The sequence below is a fragment of the Trachypithecus francoisi genome, unplaced genomic scaffold, assembly GCF_009764315.1.
Source record: "Trachypithecus francoisi isolate TF-2019V2 unplaced genomic scaffold, Tfra_2.0 Contig01436, whole genome shotgun sequence".
Classification (NCBI taxonomy): domain Eukaryota; kingdom Metazoa; phylum Chordata; class Mammalia; order Primates; family Cercopithecidae; genus Trachypithecus; species Trachypithecus francoisi.
Genome location: NW_022681430.1, coordinates 2,170,304 through 2,177,559, shown reverse-complemented (window position 1 = coordinate 2,177,559; position 7,256 = coordinate 2,170,304).

The following is a 7,256-nucleotide window of genomic DNA, read 5'->3' as shown; positions in this document are numbered from 1 at the left end:
AACCAGTGACAGGGATGAACTAGTTCTGCGCTCTTGAGCATAGTTTATCCCTGCGTGAAGTGCGGCCCCTCCTGCCCCGGGATTTCACAAAGGAGCACAGCCCCCTTGTCATCCCCTCGGGTATCACTCTGTCGCCCACGCTGGAGTGGAGTGGTGCAGTCATAGCTCACTGCAACCTCAGTATCCCGGGTTCAAGCGATCCTCCTGACTCAGCCTGCGAGAAGCTGAGACTACAGGCGCACGCCACCACTCCCGGCTAATTTTTTATTTAAAAATTTTATAGAGACAGAGGGGGTGGGGGGGTGTCTCACTTTGTTTCCCACTCTGGTCACGAACTCCTGCCTTCTAGTGATCCTTCCACCTCCGCCTCCCAAAGTGCTGGGATTACTGCCAAAAATCAGCAGCACAGGAGGGTGTGTTAACGGGAGAGCTGAGAGGCACGCCCAGGCTGAATGCTGAGATTATGAACGCTAGCGGGACGGGCTTTCAGGCCAGACTGCTACCCTCCAGCCTGATGTCTATCTATGGATCGATTCCAGCTCTTGATTCGCCACTTTGAGAACGTTACTGCTGAGAGAAGCACAGAAAGTGTTTGGCAGGGCCTCCCTGTCTCTCCTAGACCAAGCATAAACTCGCTGGAGATTTAAAACAGTAGATACACAGTAGCAAAACATCCTAGGAACGCAATGTTAAACAAAGGTTAAAAACTCTAGATTAGGACTTTCTAGATTTAATTCGTTACTGCCTTGACTAGATGCGTCTCCTTGGATAAGTTTATTTAACCTATTTGAGCCTCGGTTTCCCGATGTGTAAAATGATGCAAATAATAATATTTACCTCATAGCTCAGTTATAAGGATTAAGTGAGGGAATCCGGCCAGGTGGAATGGCAAATTCCTGTAATCCCACCACTATTTGAGGACGGGGAGGGAGGATTGCTTGAGGTCAGGAGTTGGAGACCAGCCTGGGCAACACAGAGAGATCCACCCTCACGCCACCCAATCCCTGTCTCTAATTTTAAAACCTTAAAAAAAAATTTTAAATGAAGGAAATTCATGTAAAGTGCTTAACATTTAGTAAATGCTCAATTGATGTTAGCCATTGTTAAACAAAAGGCAACACTCTCAAATGTTACTGAATAGAATGGATGAGAAAACCATGTAGGGAATTTTAAAGAATCAGAAAAACAAAAGGAAAACAGAATGTAAAACGACATTCGGTACTTTCTTCCAAGGAGCTCCCATTTCTGATGGGAAGGTGAACTAAAGTATCAGGTGGGATTAAGGTGGGAAAAATCAGGGCAAAATATAAATCATCGTGTGAACATTATTCATTGCCCAGAGTTAAGGGGCAAAATTAATTTCCGCAGAAATTTACAAAGATTCTTAAAGAGATATAAAGAAAATTTACAAAGATTCTTAAAGAGATATAGAGAAAAACATGTCCCTGTTCACCTTTGAGCCAAATGGGGAGCAGACAATGGAGGAAAAGGAGGAAGGACCCTGGAGACAGGTGGCACCTGGCAGACTGGCACCTTGGTAGCCAGCACCCAGGCCTGCTGTGCCAGACACTCCAATTCCACACCTGCCCTCCAGGACCTTCTTTTCTGGCTAAAGGTCGCCCTGTGAGTGGGGACCTTGAGGAAGAGGAGCAGAACAGAGGCTCATTGGCCTGGGGGTCTTGTTAAATTCCCTAATTGCCACTGCTAGCCCTGAAATGGAATGTTTGCTCTTTACAGACAGGGGCTGCCAGTCATGAGGCTGTGAGGAGGTGGTAGTTTCCACAAGGTCTCACAAGTACTTTGATGTTGATAGTTCACTCAGGGATAGTCTAGGATGAAGATTAGGAAACTCATCTTTATTCATATAAAGAGAAATGTAACAGCCAAGCCGACTAGATATTTATCTCAGCAGGTGAGCTCATTTTCTTCCCAGTAGGAACCTGTTCTTGGGAAACCAAAACAGGATCAAAAGGCTGCTGAATGGGTTTAAAGTTATTAAATGGAAATAGGGAGGCTGTTGTAGGTTACAGCACCTATCACCTTTGAAGGTTACATCTTCCAAGGCAATGCTGATGAACACACAGGGCCTCACCAGCACGTAGTCCTGCACTGTCCAATAGAACTTTCTGCAGTGATGGGAAGGCCCCTCCTGATCTATCCAATATGGTAGCACTAGCCATAGCTGGCGACTGAGTGCTTGAAATGTGGCCACTGTTATTGAGAAACTGAAATTCTAATTTTATTTAATCTTAATTTAAAAACTAATAGTTAATTTATTGAAAAACTTTTGTTTTTCTTATTTTTCTTTTATTATTATTATTATTTTATTGGAAAACTTTTAAGTATGTTTGGAACAACCTGGGTACAAAAACCTGTTTTTTCAATTGCGGATTTTATGAAATCTACATATAGATCAGGTATTTCTGAGGAAGATTTTATGTCCAAATTGAGGTGTGTGAATATACACAGCAGATTTCAAAAACTTAGTATGAAAAAAGAATGTAAAATATTGCACTAATACTTGTTTATATTATTACATGTTAAAATAATATTTTTGATACATTGGGTAAAATAAAACATATTAAAATTGATGTCACCTAATGTGTTTTACTTTTTTTGGTGTGACTAGAAAATTCAAAATGATAAATGTGGCTCATACTGTATTTCTATTGCATAGCACTGGTATGCACACAGTAACTGTTCTTTAAATGCAGAATAAGAAGAAATGAATACACTCTTGCCTCCTTTCAATCTGATTTCTCCTTAGCAGGGATTTTTTGTTTTAAATAATGCAAATGCAGTCTTGTCACATATTTCCCAATGCAAACACAAAACGTTTGATTGATTTGCCATTGTTCTTAAAATAAGGAAAAAAAAAATCCTGCATCTGTCCTCTGGGGCCTAGTGGAGACCGGAGTCCCAAACCAGTCACGCCTGACACCTTTCATTCCTTGACCAGGCCATCTCCTTACTGCCTCGGGGCTTTTTCACAGACCCGGTCTAGAATGCTCCACTATTATCTCCTTTCCTACTTCCCTGGTAGATCTTAGTTCTCACTGCTGCAGGGATGTCCTTGCTTTAGCTTGTACTTCTCCAACCATTCACCACAATTATAATTGCACATTTATTTGTGAGTGATTCTTTGATTGGTATCTTTTCCCCTCACTAGGCTGCAAACTACTTGAAGGTAGGGGCCACATCTGATTTTGCCAACCACCATGTCCCGAAGCACCTAGAAGAACCACAGTGATTGAGTGAATTAGATCAAGGATGAATTGATCAAAGTCTCATCTGATCTAAACTATTATGGAGAAACAGACAAATGCTTTACTCTCTTTCCTTTCTGTTATCAATATTCCTTAATTACCTAAAAGGATGCACCTTACCTAAAAGAATGCACCAAAAGCATGCTTTTAGAGCTCAGCACCTTTTCAGGGTAGACCCCCTGCTCTTTCCTAAAGTTTATCTTCAGCCAGGAAGGGCTGCATTTTAAATCGGCAAATAGGGAGACCCCCCCTCAGCATTTAGCTGTGATCACTGCAGCTCTATCAGCAAGCAACATATCTGAAAATCATTTCAGGGGCAGGTGGCTAATATCATATGAGACAATTCTTCTTAGGCAGTCAGTGATACTTCCTGACTTGGTTCTTGATTTGGGGTGCATCCTGTTTTGAGAGGGCAGGCCCCTGACTGCTCTGCCCGCTTTAGGTTTATTTTATTTTGTTTTGTTTTGTTTTGTTTTGTAGAGATGGGATCTCACTTATATTGCCCAGGCTGGTCTCAAACTTCTTCAAGCAATCCTCCTGGCCTCAAGCAGTCTTCCCACCTTGGCCTCCCAAAGTGCTGGGATTATAGGCATGAGCCACTGAACCTGGCCTATTTTAGCTGCTATTAAAATTTAAGTCTGCATGGTTATTAAAATATTTCATTTGTAACCAGGGTATTAATAGACAATCCAATCGCTCCACTTCCCTTCTTAAAAATACATCTCCAGTAGGTCCCCATCACCATGAGGTATGTGTAAGAATGAAGAGCACGGGCTCTGGAAAAAGACTGCCTGCATTCAGATCCTGGCCTTACTTACCATGAGAACCTAGGCAAGGTGCTTAGCCAAGCCAGGCCTCAGCTTTTTCGTCTGTAAAATGGGGATCCTACCATAGCACTGACTTCACAGGGTGGGGTAGTGGAAAGATTCAATGAGATAAAATGCTTCAGATGGTGTTTGGCACGTAGTGAATACTTAATAGATGTTACTGAGCAAATAAGGCTCTCGGAGCTGGTAACTGCCTGCCTGCCTAGGTTCAGTGCTTGAATGTTTCATGTCATACAAGATGTTCCACCAATGAGGAATGTCTTGAGGTTCCAAATGCTCACCATGTGTATTTAACTCTATTTCAGATCATACAGTCAGGCACACACACATACACACATACCAATCCAACCATTAAGATTCAGTCATTTCCAGCTGTCACCTCCTCCAGGGAGCCTACCATGCTTGCCCTCCCCTGCCCTACAGCTACCTACCTATCTCTTCTGTTTATCTCTTTCTATCATTGCCCTCACCACATGATGCTACAATTATCTGTGAGCTTCTTGCAGAGCAGAAATGTGTCGTATTCATTTTCGTAGTTAGCATTGTGCCTGGCACCAAGTAGCGTTCAATAAGTGTTAGCTGAAAAAGTCCATGTGTGCATGAATGAATGAGGGCTCTTCCAGAAGAACAGCTGGGAGCCATTTGTCTATCAAACATTTTGATGAATAATTATTGTTTCTGTAAAAGTGAGCACAAGACTTAAAATTATTCCACTTTTGTGGGGGGGAGGAGGGAGGGATTGCATTGGAGTTATACCTGATGTAAATGATGAGTTGATGGGTGCTGACGAGTTGATGGGTGCAGCACACCAACATGGCACAAGTATACATATGTAACAAACCTGCACGTTATGCACATGTACCATAGAACTTAAAGTATAATAATAATAATAATAATAAAGAAAATTTTTTTTTTTTTTTTTTTTTTTTTTTTTTTTTTGAGGCAGAGTCTCGCTCTGTCGCCCGGACTGGAGTGCAGTGGCCAGATCTCAGCTCACTGCAAGCTCCGCCTCCTGGGTTTATGCCATTCTCCTGCCTCAGCCTCCCGAGTAGCTGGGACTACAGGCAACCACCACCTCGCCCGGCTAGTTTTTTTTGTATTTTTAGTAGAGACGGGGTTTCACCATGTTAGCCAGGATGGTCTCGATCTCCTGACCTCGTGATCCGCCCATCTTGGCCTCCCAAAGTGCTGGGATTACAGGCTTGAGCCACCGCGCCCGGCCAAGAAAAAGATTTTTAAGGCAAAAAAAAAAAATTATTCCACTTTTGGCCGGGTGCAGTGGCTCAAGCCTGTAATCCCAGCACTTTGGGAGGCCGAGATGGGCGGATCATGAGGTCAGGAGATCGAGACCATCCTGGCTAACATGGTGAAACCCCGTCTCTACTAAAAAATACAATAAAACGGCGGATCACGAGGTCAGGAGATCGAGACCATCCTGGCTAATACGGTGAAACCCCGTCTCTACTAAAAAATACAAAAACTAGCCGGGCGCGTTGGCGGGCGCCTGTAGTCCTAGCTACTTGGGAGGCTGAGGCAGGAGAATGGCGGGAACCCGGGAGGCGGAGCTTGCAGTGAGCTGAGATCCGGCCACTGCACTCCAGCCTGGGCGACAGAGCGAGACTCCGTCTCAAAAAAAAAAAAAAAAAAAAAAAAAATACAATAAAACTAGCCGGCGAGGTGGTGGGCACCTGTAGTCCCAGCTACTCGGGAGGCTGAGGCAGGAGAATGGTGTAAACCCGGAAGGCGGAGCTTGCAGTGAGCCGAGATCCGGCCACTGCACTCCAGCCTGGGTGACCGAGCAAGACTCTGTCTCAAAAAAGAAAAAATTATTCCACTTTTGCCTGTTCTATTTTTTCTAGGTTGATTTTAGAAAATATATTAATATCTTCTTAGAGAAGTGAGATTAATTCCTATCTTATATTTAGCTCCCCAGTTGCCTTGAATGATGACAATATGATGGTGCCAAATGTTATAAAATAATTTATCTCCTCCTGCCCGCCATGTGGACTTAGTTGCTGCCAAGCACTTTCTTAAAGGAATGAAATTCAAATATTCTATATATTAACTTATTTAAAGATAGTGTCTTCCACTGTGATGAACCCTATAATTAAGCCACCAAAAATAGTATTTTAGCTCTAAAAAGCACTTTGGTTATCAACTGAAACAATGGACCCTTCTATGCATGCCAATTTGAAAAATGCTGTTAGGTAATACCTAAAATTCTGTAAAACTGGAATTGGAATAAGATGTTATGAATCTGTCTTCATTTCTCTTCCACTAAATCCTCTTTGCTACCCCAGCACTTTGTTCTTCACATCTAGATTTTTTGCTGAGTCTCCCTTCTCTTCCTCTCACATTTCTCTTTCTCCATCTCTTTTGTCTCACTGTTCCAGGGCAAGTGTAAGGCCACTCACCTAGATTAATGCTTGGGTTTACTTGAGAGAGGTGAGAAACAATGAAACAGAAATAAGAGATCTCATCTGAGGTGAAGCTGGGAAGGGAGTTTGACTCAGAATACACTAGGTTTGAATGCTGGCTCAAGTTTTTTGTCACTTCTGTGCCTCCATTTTGTCAGCTATAAAGATGACCACAGGAGTCCTGTCTCACAGAGTGGTTGACAACATCCAACGATTAGACATGTGACAGCACTGGCATGCGAGCCCCACTAGCTGGGGAGCTCCCTCAGGTCAGAACTCTGCCTGGCTTATTCTCTGCTGAGGCCCCGGCACCTAACTCCCCATCTGGCTCAAGTATTTATTGAGCAAATGAACATATTATTGATGAATTAATGGTCGATGGTCACTCTGTGTAAATTTACTCTTCCATGATATTTCCCAAGAGAAAATATTTTTTCCCTAAGTGTTTTCCTTATGGTGTTAGCTGGAATCTTGTAGAGTTTCAGAAGTTGATTGTATGAGAAAAAGAGGCCCTGTTAGCTTTTTGGATTTGAACAAAGCTAAGAGAAATCTTCTATTCCTTCATTCCCCCTTTCTATCTCCATTTATAACACAAATGAGTGTGTGTCTAGACTTGAAAAAAGTAGGGACAGTCCATAGAGAGGACACCAGGATAGAAGAACTGTGTGATTGGCACCTCCCCAGTCTCATAAGATGCAAGGAAAATTCCAAGGCTCACCAGAGACAGTCACTCTTACCTTCTTGGC